We start from the raw sequence: 16,320 nt of genomic DNA, 5'->3' as shown, positions 1-16,320 counted from the left end.
AGTAGTTTTCCAAATACTTAAAGACAGAAAACAATGGGCTATAGTAGTTTTCTTTTTGAAAATTATAGTCTTTACTTAACCTGGAAGAAAATAGAAGAATTTCTCTAAAGACTTTGAAGTCAAATCCTGTAAAGAAAAAGTGAAGGACCTTGGGGCTCTGGGATGTTTCCATCACTTCTTTGACTTTCTTGCTTGGGCATCAGCCAGTGGTTTTGGTAAGTCTTGAAAGATTCTGTAGGAAGGCAGTGTATCCCTAAATGTATCGTGTCAGATTTGTATATAGCGTTTCTGTGTTTCTCAGAAAAGAAGTATCAATTTTCCTTATTCATTCTTTCATTGAACTAATATTTATTCAATGCTTACTATGGAGAAGATTCTATACTGCGCGTAGATTAATCAAAAGGAAATAAGGAGGACTTAACCCCCAACCTAAGGAGCTCAGTGTCCTTTTGGATGGTCACTGGATTATTCATGTTTCCTGGTGCCTGTGCAACTTCTTTCAAGATGTCAGAACCCCTTTCTGTTGAGTATCTCCAGAAATGGTTACATTTTTCTGTTGTTCCCCTTTCTTCCTTCCATCCTCTAGCCTCCTGTTCCCTGGCTTGAATTTTCCTCCACCTGCTCACACGTTTATTCTTCTTGAATCTTTCTTTCATGTCATTTAGGAAATATTTATCCTTTCACAATACCTGATAAGTAGTTAGTTCTGGAGACAATTTTGTAGAATGAATGAATAAATAAATGGACTGAGGTCATATGCAACTTTTAAGGCTGTGGGAGTAGATGTCTAAGGTGAAGGAAAGAACATCTCTATCTCTCTCTCGCTTTCTCTTTCTCTCCCTCTCTCTCTCTCTCTCTCTCTCTCTCTCACACACACACACACACACACACACTTTTTAAAACCTCCAGCAAAATTACTTCTTTCTATGATCCTCAATACCTAGAATTCTTTGCTTCAGTAGGTATTCAAAAAATATCTGACTGTTTGATGTCCTAAAGTTCACATGACAGTTACAAAAGCATTGACTGAAAATATGTAGATTTGATCTTCACTTCAAAAATGTTTTAGGATGGATTCTTAATGTATTTTGCATTAGTTTTAAAATCCGAGTGGCCACTTTAGCTCTGTGGTTTTGAAATCAAGTATTTGTTACTCTCCATGAAGTGATTGTACAGGTTGTTGACTGTTTTATGAGACATTCTTGTTATCTGTTATTCTCTCTGAATTGCATGCTGATCCCTACCGGAGGAGAGCAGCAATACTGTAAGTGTATTTTACTCTATTGTTATGTACTTTTATATTGCAGACAGGCCCAAGAAAATCAGATTGGACTAATACATCTACACACTGAGTAATATCCAGGGTCCATAAAAATGACCAGTCCTCTTGGAATGAAAGCAGAGGTCATACCTTTCTCTGGCATCTCTCTCTAAGAGGGTCCACCTCATTAACAGCATCATCTCCCTTAGTTTTTTTCCTGATGTCTAGCTTGAAAAACTCCTGCTGCTATGGCCTGGCCTCAATGCTTGTCTTCTGAGTTCTTCTGGGCATAAGCAGGTCATTCTGACTTATGATAGTCATGATGAATTAAAAATTTATAAGGAACTTCACCAAGAATCTAAAAGGAAATGAAGAACTTACAAAAGTAGAATAAATGCCTAAGCACACAGAATCCTGATCCTGACACCACAAGTCTGGCCGGAGATTGACTGCTTTGACATTAACTGAGGTTTTAAGCCTTTTCCTTTTCTCCCTCCTACTTTGAAACACTAGAATCCATACATTCAGAAAACTAGAAGGTTAACCTAGGATAGCTTCGGACAGGCACCTGTATGAGACTGGATGTAATTCTTGGTCCTCTCAAAGCCTGTTTCTAGCTCTTCTTTCTGCCTGCCACCAACAAGCCACTCCATAGGACCTGACACTCTCATTTATTCATTTGTTCAGTCCACAAATATTTTTACTTGTTCTGTGCAATTGTCACATACATCACACCACGATCATGGCTGTTAGGGATTTCACAGTCCAATGTGGGGCTTCTCTGCATCCTAGTGCTTACAAAAGAAAAAGTTTCCAACTCTCTCCAGGATTCCTTTCAACCTGCATATATTCTTTTTTGAGTTCTCTCTGGCTCTGGCACTGAAGTGCCTGAAGTCTTACTGTCGCCTCCAACACCATTTCCTATCTCTTTGTCTAATGCCAAATAGTAAGCCTATTGTTGTTTTTTAAATTTTTTTATTTTAAAATAATTAAAGATTCACAGAACATTACGAAGAATAGTACAGAGAAATTCCACATACACTGACCTAGTTTCCCACAGTGGTTACAGCTAATGAAATTATAGTATAAGATCAAAAGCAAGAAATTGACATTGATACAATGTACGTGCATTCTTCTATGCCATTTCATCAGATGTGCAGATTTGTGTAACCACCACAGCAATCAGGATACAGAACTATTATCCCACCACAATGATCTCCCTAGCGCTACCTTTTTAGTCATACCAAGCCCTCCTCCCCACTATACCTAACCTCTGGCAACCACTAATCTGTTCTTTATCTCTATCATTTTGTCACATAAAGTATGTTACGTAAATAAGATCATGCAGCATGTATCCTCTTGAGACTGGTTTTTAAAAACACAATGTAATGCCCTTGAGAGCCATCCAGTTGTTGGGTATATCAGTAGTTCATTCCATTTTATTGTTGAGTAATATTTCAAATTATGGAATGTACCATCTTTTGTTTATCTATTCACCTATTATAGGATATTTTGGGTGTTTCCAGTTTTTAGCTGTTACAAATACAACTGCTATAAATATTCACAGACTCATAGTTCTTTTTCAGCACCTGAAAAAATATTGTGTCATTTCCTTCTGGTGTCGACAGCATTGATGACAAATTTGCCATTGTTCTAATTGTTTTCCTCCATAAGTAAGATATGGTTTTTCTCTATTTTTAAGACTTTTTTCCTTGTCTTTAGTTTTCAGAAGTTTATTTATGATGTGTCTTGGCATGGATTTCTTTGAGTTTATCCTGTTTGGGATTTGTGCAGCTTCTGATTCTACAGATTTATGTTTCTTGGCAAATTTGAGGAGTTTTAGCCACTATTTCTTCCAGTACTTTTCAACCTCACCCTCTTTCTCCTCTCCTAGGATTCTGATGACACAAGATCTTTTGTTATAATCCCACATATTCCTGGAGTTCTAGTAATTTTTGCAGTATGTTTTCTCTCTGTTGTTCTGATTCGGTAATTTCTATTGCCCTGTTTTCAAGTTTACTGATTATTTTCTCTATTCCTTCCATTATGATGTTGAGTCCATCCATTGAGTTTTTTAAAAATTATTTTTCAGTTCTAAAATTTTCATTTGGTTCTTCCTTATAACTTTGTATTTCTTCACTTACTTCAACCATGTTTGTAGTTGCCCATGGAAGCATTTTTATGATGGCTATTTAAAAGTTTTCATCAGATAATTCTAACATCTGTATCATCTCAGCATTGGTATCTTTTGATTTTCTTTCCTCATTTCAGTGAGATTCTCTTGGTTCATTGTATGAGGAATTGTTTTTGATTGAAACCTAGACATTTAGATATTGTCTTGAGTCTCTGGATCTTGTTTAAGTCTTATGTTTTAGCAAGCTTCCTCTCACACTGCTCAAAAAGGGAAGTACAGGTACCACCTTGCTACTTTCAGATGGGTTTTATGTCTACATTCCCCACCCAGCTTCCACTTGAAGGAAGGGATTCCTCATTACTGCTGGGTGGAGGTGGGACTTCTGGCTGCCCAGAAGGGCTCTGCTGATACCACCCTGGCTGGAAGAGGCAAGGGGTAGTTCATTAGTGTTTCTCACATGGCCACCACTGACAATGTGGGGAAAACCTCATTACTTCTCAGTGGTGATGAAAGTCCTGGCTCTCCAGTCACTCTTTGCTGTAGCTGGTGAGGACAGGGCCTTAGTTTTATATGGGATGTTTGTCTGGAGTGAAATATTATCAAAACTTTTCTCTCTTCATGTGCTGCCTTTTCTCTAATACTTTGGCTAGAGAGAGAAGGCTTTTACTATGGATTTTATTTTTCTGTACTCATTGGCATTTCTGCATTGCCAGACTGTCTTCTTCTCTCCACATTGCAGAGCATTCTTTTTTTCTGTTTTCTTTCTTTTTTTTTTTTTTTTTTTTTTTTGAGTCTCCCTCTGTTGCCCAGGCTGGAATGCAGTGGCATAATCTTGGCTCACTGCAACCTCCGCCTCCCAGGTTCAAGCGATTCTCCTGCCTCAGCCTCCCAAGTAGCTGGGATTACAGGCGTCCACCACCACACCTGGCTAATTTTTTGTATTTTTAGTAAAGATGGGGTTTCACCATGTTGGCAAAGCTGGTCTTGAACTCCTGACTTCAGGTGATCCACCCGCCTCAGCCTCCCAAAGTGCTGGGATTACAGCCGTGAGCCACCGTGCCAGGCCCAGAGTATTCTTATATTTGTTTTGAATATAATGTTCAGAATTTCTAGTTGTATATAGTAAAAGTTAAAAGGAAAAGCACATCTACTTACTCTTTCCTGAAATGGAAGTTGAGCCTATTGTTTTTAATGGTGCTTCTTCATCAAACTAGTCAAGATCTCTTAATCAGCAGGATAAATGGTCACCTGCAGTGTCCTTTACCAACCTCTTTCTAACCCACCACTCTGCACATATTGACAAAAGACAATGGAGGCTTGGAGCAGGCCTCAGGGAAGGGGCTGGACAAACCAAAGGATGCACAGTAATTTGACCAGTTTCACTAGGCAGACGGGAGAAATAAATACATGGTGGAGTTGGAGTAGGAGAGAGAGCTGTCCCATGAGGAGATGGAGAGGGAACATAAAAAGCAAAGCGATTCAGTCAGTAACAAAAATGAAATATTCTGAGGACGATTCTGGAGGCAATGAGGGTTCTTCCACTTTTATCAACAAAATATTCTATTAAAAATCAAGCTCTATTTTTATTATCAGGGAGTTTTTAAAGCTGCAGCTCTGCCTTCCAGGAGTTGACCGCAGTAGAAGGAAAGACCTTATACTGTGTTATAATTGTCAATGGGCTTATATGGTTGCTCTGATGCATGTGGTATGCCAAGGGAGGGAGCAGAAAAGCGTCTAGTTTAATCTGGAGGGAAGAATAAGTGCATCTTGGGGTCTGGAGATAATTCCTTAAAGAAAGTCATAAACAACAAATAAGAACCAGCCTGCAAAAAGGCTCATGGAGTGCTACAGTGAAAAAAAAAAGAAGTAAAGCAACTTTATGATAGAGGCTACAGCCCATCTAAAGGCAATGAGACGTGAGGCAACGTGGCAAAATAAATAGTTTTGATTTTATGAACACTATATGCTAGACAAGTGCTTCTCACATTTTGCATATAGAAGAATCTCCAGGAATGTTTGTTAAAACAGCAATTACTGGTTCTCCACTGCACCCCAAGATTGTGATTTATAAAATTTGGTTAGGAGATCCAGAATTTCTAACAAAGTTCCCAAGTGATACTAATGCTGATGGTTTGAAGACCATACTCTGAGTAGGCTTGAGTAGCAAGGACCTAGAACACAATGAAAGGCTATCCAAGGAAGTCCAGTATAGGTACCAACCACATCACCAAGGGATGTGGCTGTAGATTTAATTCACAGCCTAAGTTATCATATCAGGCATCTCCAGGTTCCCAGTGCAGTGAAATGCAATCTGAGTGAAGTACGATACAGAAACTCTGGTTTAAGTTTAAAGGGTCACTGTATAAGGAAATGTAAAAGTAAATTATTGCACAAATAAATGTGCTAAAGGATATTAGAAGAAGATTTATTTATTTACCAGGTAAGGGAATAGATTTCTTTTTTGGTGTGGTCTCATTTTAAAATTACGTACATGTGCTAATTGAAAATCATTTTTATTTGCTCATTAAAGGAGATCTTTCACCAGGTGATTCTTGGTTAGACTGTTTCTGCTTCTTTGTGAACTTCAGAAAACTAAAATCACTTTTCTTTCCACAGTTTCTCTAGTGACAGTCCCCAAGGGGGACAGAATTCGTGAACCTTGGCCACCACATGAATGCCTTGAAATCTCCTCTTAAATGGGGAATGGGATAGTGAGCCAAAGTCTTTGGACTATCTGCTGTTTCTTTTCCTGATTAATTATTGCCAAGGATATTTTCAAAGAGATACACACACCATTTTCACAATTTTGTGCGTTGATTAAGAATTCATGGCCTCCTGATGTTTCTCTGCAGTCTGAAGATTTTTCTCTCAGCTGATGTTGTCAGGTGAATGTTGTGAAAATATGTTTAGAGAACTGTAAATGATGTCCCAGTGGGAAAACACAGCCTGAGGTGATGAGTACAAATGGCTGTTAATGAGATAAACTGTTAATGGGATCTTGATGGGACATAGGCAAGCTGGGCATGTTGAAGCCCAAATTGTATGTATCTTTAAAAAACGTTACTATTTCCTAAGTCATAATTTATTACTTACAGGTATTAAAGATAATATACCGCTTAAAGCATTCTTACTTGAGTACCACTGGATAGTATGTGACTCTGGTGGTCACTGGGAAGATATAACTTCTGTTTAAAAACCAGGCTCCTGAGGAAAAATAAAGGATCTCTTCCTAGATTTTCCACATTATATTGATAGGGCCAATGCTAAGGGACATGACTGAGTGGCATTTGATAGATGAACGAATGTTAAATGACTGAGTGAAAGAAAACACAAAATACAATTCCATGCCAGTTTTACTGTCCACATGTGCATGGACTGATCATCCTATACGTCAAGATATAATTTATAAAGGAGAATATAAGTGTCTAATTTACAATTAGAATAAACGGATTAAGGGAGCAACATAAAAGTCTAAGCAATAGCTCTAAATTTAGAATTGTTTTTCAAGTTGTCCATGAACCATGAAAAATCGTTTAATCTGTTAAACAGTTTTACCTCTCCACTATTATACAGTGCCAAAAGCTTTCTTCAGAAGTAACTGTATTTTAATGTCGTCTAATTTTTCTGATGCACTTCAAACCATTAACTGAATCTACTCCTGAGTATAGTATATGCTGTTTAAAGAAAGCAAAAATAATAATTGTGCTAGCAGTAACAACTAGTACTTATTCATCGTTGGAACTAGACTGTAAGGAGCCACATTGGAAATAATGACCTAAAGTTCCAGATTAAAAGTAGTGTTTAGCATTATAAAATATAATAGAAATTACCACAACTATAAATGAAGACTCAGCATGATAGCATCTGTGCTTGGTTTTCTTCTCCAATCACCTCCATGAAACTCGCTATCAGATATCAGCTAGAGAGAGTGCATAGTGCAAAATCTGCATGTGCTCTACTGACCCTAAGAGAGATCTGCCATAAGATAGAAGCAAAAGAGAGGGAGAAAAGAGAGAGAGAGAGAGAGCCTGAATCTGCACTGAAGGGCTTTTGGCCCATTCTAGAGAACATTGAACATTATTCTTGAGTTTTTACTTACCAAGTCGATTACATGGGTGTCACAAACAGGCAATTAGTCTGCTGTTTCAATTTCTCTCTATTAAGCAATCGCCTTCAATTATTTGTTATTTAATAGCATGCTAGTTTCCTTGAGTAAACTTGGTATTTTCTAAAAGTTTTCAGTTGGCACTTTCTTCTCATTGGTAGACCTGCAGAGCAAAGAAATATTCTGTAGATGTCTGTACCTTCATTTCCATGGAAAAAGAAAACTGCTTCTCAGTTGGAAAAAAAAAAAAACTGTATACTTGGGAGAACCCTCCACCACCAACTGAAATCATTTAAGAATTAGAAGAAATGGGATTAAAAAATAACTTATAATAAAATGCAAATGAACAAAGAGGACCTATGATCCTGAATGATGTGTTAAAAAGTAATGTGCATGATGTAAAGCAACTGGAACTCTCATACATTGCTGGTAGTAATGAAAATTGGTAGATTTACATTGAAAAACTCTTTAGTAGTATCTACTAAAGCTAAATATACATATATCATATGACACAGAGTTTTATTTCCAACAAAGAAATGTGTTTATGTTCATAGAATGTTCATAGAACATTATGTTCATAGAACAAAGAGTGTTCATAGAGTAACATTCAAAATAGCCAAAAACTGGAGACCAAGTCAAATGTCCATTAGCAGTAGACTGAATAAATAATATGTTATGTTGATATAATGGAATACTACACAACAATGAAAAAGAATAAACTAGTGCAACACGCAAGAATGTAGATTATGTGGTGTGATAGGATTCATACACAAAGGAATAAATACTACATAATTCCATTGATATGAAGTTCAAAATCAGATAATATTCATTTGTGTTATAAAAAGTCAGGAAAGTAGTTGCCTTTGGGCAAGGGTATTGACTGAGAGGGGGCATGAGGGAGTCTACTGAGATGTAAATGTTTCATTTCTCAAAGTGGGTAAAAATTCATCAACTGTATACCTTTAGATATGTGCACCTAACTATATGTAAACTATCCCTTACTAAAAAATTTTTTAAAAAATCTACTTGAACCTTGGCCAGACATCTTTAGACAGCTAACAATACTGTATCTTTAGACAGTTAACATAATACTGTAGCCTCAGTTTTTATAAGAGACTGATAAAAAATATCTTTCCTGTAATAAGGGACATTAAGTAGCACACTAGACAGTGGACTTGATTATATTTTTGCAAAAGACACAAATGTTATTTACTTAAATACCTACATGCAACATTGTATTTCCATTCAATTTTTAAGAGAAACTGTTTTCATTCATTGTTCATTCATTCTTTCATGTAACAAATGATGAGAACTCACTATTGTCCAAGAATGTATTTACTCAGATAAATACGTATATTTATTTTTTATTTAATTGTAAGGAAAATAATTATGCATAATGTTTAAATCTTTGAAATATTTCTTGTAGGCATCTATCAATGAATTTTTATTTCCTTTTTACATTCCGTTATGGTCTTACTGTATAAAGCTTTCAGCTTGAGGAACAGAGAATATAACATATTCAGATACATCTACACAATTCCCTCTTGTCTCTTTTTTTCTCTCTCTCATACGCATGCACACATTCATGCACATGGAAACAGTAAAAATCTTCCACCATAAAAATAGTTTAGATATGCTTATGTCATGTGGGCCTGTCCTGAGACTTTCAGTGCCATTTTTTTCTTAAAGGCCTAAATGAAGGACTTTACTATTTTAGGTCAGCTCCATGGGCCATGTTCCCTGCTAATAATTTTTTTGTTTATTTCATTGTGGTGAATGTCAGTCCTTGATTTCCAGTGTTCTGTGTTGAGTATACAGGTATGAAATGTAAAAGATGGGCAATAACAGATTCAGCCATCCTTTGCTAGATTGACTCCCAGGACAATTAATATTTATTAAATGCCCACAAGGAGGCACGAAATCATATTAGGTCTTATATCTCATACCAAACTCTCATTTGGACTCTCTTTGATATATAATTCAGGTTGACATGTCAATGAAATACTTTAAAAAGTAATTATATTCATGACTTTTTAGAGAAATTTCCAGCTGGGAAGGAGACAAGATCCCTGGTTTATGAGACAGAGAAAGAGAGTGAGTGAGAGAATAAAAGAAACCTTTTTATGTTATTTACTGAATTAAGTTTTATGTTATTAGTCATTTATTGAGCACCTACTATGTGTAGGAAATTCAGTGAAGTGGGTTCTAATTCAGCTGGTCTGTGGAGCAAGCAATTAATTGCACAGCACAAAGAATTATTCAGTTGAGTCTGAGATTATAGAGGCAGTGGGAATTTTGGTGTCAATCCTGTGAATCAAATTCCTAAATTTCCAATTCGTAATCTTTTCATTCCTTTCACACCCAGCAGCACCAGATTAACACAGATAATTATAATTAAATCCTACTGCCATTTTGATGACTCCTCCATCTGCTTTGCCAGCTTAATTTTCTCTGGCCTTGCAGTGAAGCCTTTAACAGGAACACTGGAAGCAGGAGCAAATTTGAGAAAAGAGACTATTAGTTCTATTTATAACTTATTAAATTTGAGGTATGTATCAAGGGAAATTCAGGTGGAGGTCAAGTGAAATGGGAACACAGATGTAGCAGCCAATATTAAATTAACAGTAATGACATCAACAGGAAAAGCAGATAATGCCATATCATGGCATATCCATAATGCCAGTTCCCCCATAAAAGCAATGAGAACACTGACAAAAACTGTCGGAATCAACATTTTCAGAAGTCTGGAAATTAACCAAAATGTTGCAACAATCTGGGAAGCATATACTAAAGAAAAATAACGAAATCTCATTAAGAGCAGTAAGCTCTGAAACATTTCAACTTTCCCTATTCCCATCCCAATAGCCTAGTAGATATTGAAGGGACAGAATGTTTTTGGAGTCTCCTAAATACACCATTCTTAGAGAACTGTCATTGGTTGATGTATCTAGCAGTTATCTGTAAACCCTCATTCGCAAGACTTGCCTTTATTTGACCTGACCCAGACTTCACTCAGTGCAGACAGTATAGAAAAATTCCTGGAGGTGTTTGTAAAAACAATCATCAGCAATTGTTCAACAAGGCAGCTGCCTGAAGTAGTGATAGCAATTGGAGCACACAAGAACCAGGCCAAAAAAAACAAAGGAAATTGTTAGAGAATGAGATGTTCACAGAGGACTTTGTAAAGATCCACTACATTCCCAGGAATCCAAGAAGGTCATGCACATACATAGGGCTGTGCGCATTCCCAAGGCTATGTTTATATACAGGAAAGAGCCTGAGAAGGCTCTAAGCACTCACATTTAGCTGACATTGAGGTTTTGCATAAGCAGGAAGTAAAGGCTATGATACGGTTGTAAATTTCCTGAGTGTTGCTGGCATGGGCCAAAACACATACAGGGCCTTTCTGCAAAGAATGGGAGAATTACTGGTTTCAGATATTTAGGAAATCTCAGTCCAATAATTAACTGACCACTAAGCTAACAGAACAGAAACTTTTATGGCCAAACATAAGAATACAAACTTTACAGAATCAATTCATAAAAGTCACTAAGGAAACATATAATAACAGCTACAACAAGTAGCAGCAACAAGAAACCCTAGGGAGAGGGCACAATCTTATTTTGAGAGTTGCCACAATTTATTACTTAAGGTGTCCAGTTTTCAACAAAAAATATGTGACATAAGAAGAACTATGAAAATATAGCCCATATGCAAGAAAAGAAGCAGTGAATAGAAGCTATACTTGAGGAAACCAGACATTAGACTTGTTAGACAAAATTTTAAATAAACTATTTTAAACATGTTCAAAGAACCAAAGGAAACCACTTCTAAAGAACTAGAGGAAATATGAGAATGATGTCTGACCAAACGGAGAATATCAAAAGAGATAGAAATAGCTCTATGGTCCAGTTCTATAAGGTCTAAGAAGTCCAACAGTCTTCCTTTACTTTATGACATTTTCTTTGTTTTCTTTAGTCTCATATGGCAGTATTTCTGCTGAATGGTCCAATCTCTATTCATGGCTTCTGTTGAGATGGCTGATTACATCCATGCTTTACAACCACACTTTAGATTTAAAGATATAAAAAAGTTGAAAGTAAATAGATGGAAAAAAAAACATACCATGCAAACAGTAACTAGATGAGAGATGAAATAGCTATACTAATAGACAAAATAGAGTTAAGATAACAAATTTGTTACTAAAGACAAGAAAGGACATTATATAAGGATAAAAGGCTTAATTCATCAAGAAGACAAAATAATTCTAAGGAGGTATGCATGTAGCAACAGAGTCCTAAAATGTATGAAGGAAAACTTCACAGCATTGAAGAGAGAAATAGATAATATAAAAATTAAATTTGGAGACTTCAATACCCACTTTCAAAAACAGAACAGGTATCAGAAAATCCACAAGGAAATAGAAGACTTGAGCAACACTATAAATCTGCTAGACCTAAAAGACATCTCTAGTACACTTCATCCAACAGCAGCAGAATACACATTCTCCTCAGGTACATGTGAAACATTATCCAGGATTGACCATACATTAGGCCATAAAACAAATCTTAGTAAATTTAAGTGAATGAAATTTATACAAAGTATGTGTTTCAAGCATAGTGGAATGAAATTAGAAAGCAAAAGGAAATTTGGGAAAATTACAACTATATGGAGACCAAAAGACATCCTCTTAAATAACAAATGGGTCAAAGAAGAAATCCCAGGGAAATTCAAAAATACTTTGAGATGAATGAAAACAAAAATACACACACCAAAACATATGAAATGCAGTGAAAAGAGTGCTTATAGGAAAATTTACCGCTGTAAATGTTTATATTAAAAATAAAAAAAGATAGCAAATCCGTTGCCTAAATGTCCACCTTAAGACACTAGAAAAGGAAAAGCAACTTAAACCCAGAACAACGAAAAGGAAGGAAATAATAATGATTAGAGCAAAACTTAATGAAATACATAATAGAAAAACAATGAGCAAAATCAATCAAATCAAAATTGGTTCTTTGAAACAATTAACTAAATTAACAAACCATTAGCTATACTGACCAAAGATAAAAGAGAGGAGACTCAAATCCTTAAAATCAGGAAGGAAAGGAGGAACTTACATGGCCAAAATAAAAAGAACTATATGGGAATACTATAAAAAATAGTATGTCAATAAATCACATAAATGAAACAGACAAGTTCTGAGAAAGAAACAAACTACAAAATTGACTCAAAAAGAAATATAAAATTTGAATATATCTATAATCAAGAAATTGAACTATTAATAAAAATAAACTTCCCACAAAGAAAAGCCCTTTCCTAGATGGCTTTACTGGTAAATTGCACCAAACATTTAAAGAAAAATTAACACCAAACTTCACAAACTTTTGAAGCAATAGAAGAGGAGGGAATATTTTCCAATTTATTCTATAGTGCCAGTATTACCCAGATACCCAAACCAGGCAGTCATGACAAGAAAACTACAGATTAACATTCTTTATGCTTATAGATGCAAAAGTCTCAACAAAATCCTAGCAAATGGAATCCAACAACATATAAAAGGGATTATACACCATGGCCAAGTGGGATTTATTCTATAAATGTAAGGTTAATTCGACATACAAAAAGAAATCAATGTGATACACTGTATTAATAGAATAAAGGATTTTTTAAAACCTACACGATTGTCTCAATAGATACAGAAAACGCATTTGACAAAATTAAACACAACTTCAAGATAAAGTCACTGAGCAAACGAGAAATAGAAGGGAGTTTACTCAACCTGATAAAGTGCACCTAGGAAAAACACACAGCTAACACATACTTAAAGGCAAAAAACGGAAAGTTCCCCCCCTAAGATCAAGAACAAGACAAGGATGTCTGATCTTGCCACTTATATTTAATATTGTACTGGAGACTTTAGACAGGTCAATTAGACAGAAAAAAAATAAAAGCAATCCAGATTGAAAAAAAAAAGAAGTAAAACTATATGTATTTACATACGACATGATCTTGTACATAGAAGATCCTAAGAAATTCACAACAAAACCTATTAGAACTAATAAATGAATTCAGCTATGTTGCAGAATACAAGATCAATATCCAAAAAGCAGTTATAGCAAAGTCTAAAAATGTCAACTATATTTCTATGCACTAGCAATGAACAACTGGGAAACAAAATTAAGACAATTCCATTTATAAGAGCATCAAAAAGAACAAAACACTTAGAAATAGCTTTAACCGTAGAAGTACAAGACTTTATACTGAAACGTACAAAGCATTATTAAAAGAAATTAAAGATGTAAATAAATGGAAAGACACTTCATGCTCCTTGATTAGAAAACATAATATTGTTAAAATGGCACTACTCCCCAAATTGATCCACAGATTCAATGCAATCCCTAACAAAATTCCACTTGGATATTTTACAGAGATGGAGAAGTTAATCCTAATGTTATTATGGAATTACAAGGGATCCAGAATAGCCAAAACAATTTTGAAAAAGATGAAGTTTGAGAACTCACACATTTCTATTTCAAAATCAATTAGAAAGCTACTAGTAATCAAGACAGCATGGTACTAGCATAAGAATAGAGATAGAGATCAATGAAATAGAATTAAAAGTCAATAAATAAACTCTTACATTTATGATCAATTGATTTTCAACAAAGGTTCCAGAACAGTTTAATGAGGAAAGAATAGTCTTTTCAACAAATAGTGCTGGTACAATTGGATATCTAGATGAAAAAAAAAAAAATGAAATTGGGTCCTTCACAGCATAGACAAAAATTAATTCAAAATGGATAAAAGACCTAGCTGTAAGCTACAGCTTTAATAATCTTAGAAGAAAACATAGGGGTAAAACTGTATTAGTCAGGGTTCTCTAGAGGGTCAGAACTAATAGGAGATATATATATATCTCTCTCTCTCCTATAGATATATATATATATCTCCTATATCTCCTCTCTCTCTCTCTATATATATATATATCTCCTATTGGGGAATTTATTAGGGAGAATTGGCTCACACTACCACAAGTCCAAGTCCCACGATAGGCCTTCTACAAGCTGGGGAAGAAAGAAGTCAGTAGTTGCTCAGTTTGACTCCAAAAAGCCTCAAAAGCAGGGAAACCAATAGTGCAGCCTTCAGTCTGTGGCCAAAGGCCTGAGAGCCCCCAGCAAACCACTGGTGTAAGTCCAAGAGTCCAAAAGCTGAAGAACCTGGGGTCTTCAAGGGCAGGAGAAATGTTCAAGGGCAGGAGAAATGGAAGGAAGCATCCAGCACGGGAAAAAGATGAAAGACAGAAGACTCAGCAAGCCAGCTTAGCCCACCTTCTCCCACTTGCTTTGTTCTACCAGTGCTGGCAGCCTATTCGATGGTGCCCACCCACACTGAGGGTGGGTCTTCCTTTCCCAGTCCACTGACTCAAATGTCAATCTCCTCTGGCAACACCCTCACAGACTCACCCAGAAACAGTACTTTACCAACTATCTAGGCACCCTACAATCCAATCAAGTTGACACCTAATATTAACTATCACAAGTCTGCCCCTTGTCAACTTGAACCCATATGCATCTCCTGAAATCATACTTAATCTCCAAATAAAGACAACAATAAGGTCATAATTACACCTAACATAGTACAACTACCCTTCATTCAACTGGAAGCACATTAATACTTAACCTAAATGCTATTACATAAAGTTAACCTTTAAATGCTAATATGAAGTCAATAAATCTTATGTCACATGATAAAGGAAAAAGAAAGGAGATAAAACAAGGAATTTTCTTAGTATAGGTGTATACATACTCATGACAATTACAGTCTTTGTTTTTGCAATTGGTCTCGTGGTCATAGCTGGTGTTGATAACTACCTTCTTCTACTACCCATTCTGTATTTCCTTGCTTTCAGCAAGCAACTCAGCTGGTCATGGTTTTTTACCCGGTGGAGTGACCTAAACCTTCATTCCTGAAGGGTCTGTACCACTTGTAGTCCTGCCTGGATTGGGTTGTTGTAGTTTCCCATTGATCTTAATCACAGGGTATGGTAATACTAAGAGACACCCAAATGGATCTCCTGTATTCCACACATACTCTTCCTTATCTCCATTGTGTAGTAGTCATCTGATTTCATCTTGATAGTCCAGGTCAATCACCCCAACCAGCACTGTAACTCCCTTCTTAGCCTGTTGACTTAGAGGCAGGAGGAGCCCAAAGTGGCCAGGTAGCAATCTTAACTTCCAGTTTAATGGAATCATTGTTGTGTCTCTTGGTGGCCTCCCTCTGGAACTAAGACCTCTAGGCCAGCAGAACATAATGTCGCAGGAATAGGAAGCAAAAATTTTCCTAGTGGGTCACTAGGGTTGATGGTGAGTGGTGCCACTTCCCCTTCTACCCCTTGATTCCTGGACCCATGAATCCTGGATAGGGGAGAAACACTACCATATATTGGATGCTGATTCAGAGCATACACAGCCTTCTAAAGAATGACCTCAATTTGACATCAAAAGCATAAACACGGAAAGAAAAAATAGATAACTTAGACTTCATCAAAATAAAAAACATTTATACACAACGGATACTACTAAGAAAGTAAAAAGACAACCCATAGAAGAAGAGAGAATATATTTGCAAATCACATCAATCTGATACTGGAGTAGTATCCAGAATATACAGAGCTCTGACAACAAGAAAGAAAAAAAGAAAGGAAGGAAGGAAGGAAGGGAGGAAGGAAGGAAGGAAGGAGAGGAAAGAAAGAAAGAAAGAAAGAAAGAAAGAAAGAAAGAAAGAAAGAAAGAAAGAAAGAAAGAAAGAAAGAAA

This window comes from Colobus angolensis, unplaced genomic scaffold (genome assembly GCF_000951035.1).
Source record: "Colobus angolensis palliatus isolate OR3802 unplaced genomic scaffold, Cang.pa_1.0 Scaffold103, whole genome shotgun sequence".
Taxonomy (NCBI): Eukaryota; Metazoa; Chordata; class Mammalia; order Primates; family Cercopithecidae; genus Colobus; species Colobus angolensis.
This window is presented reverse-complemented; position numbering follows the sequence as displayed.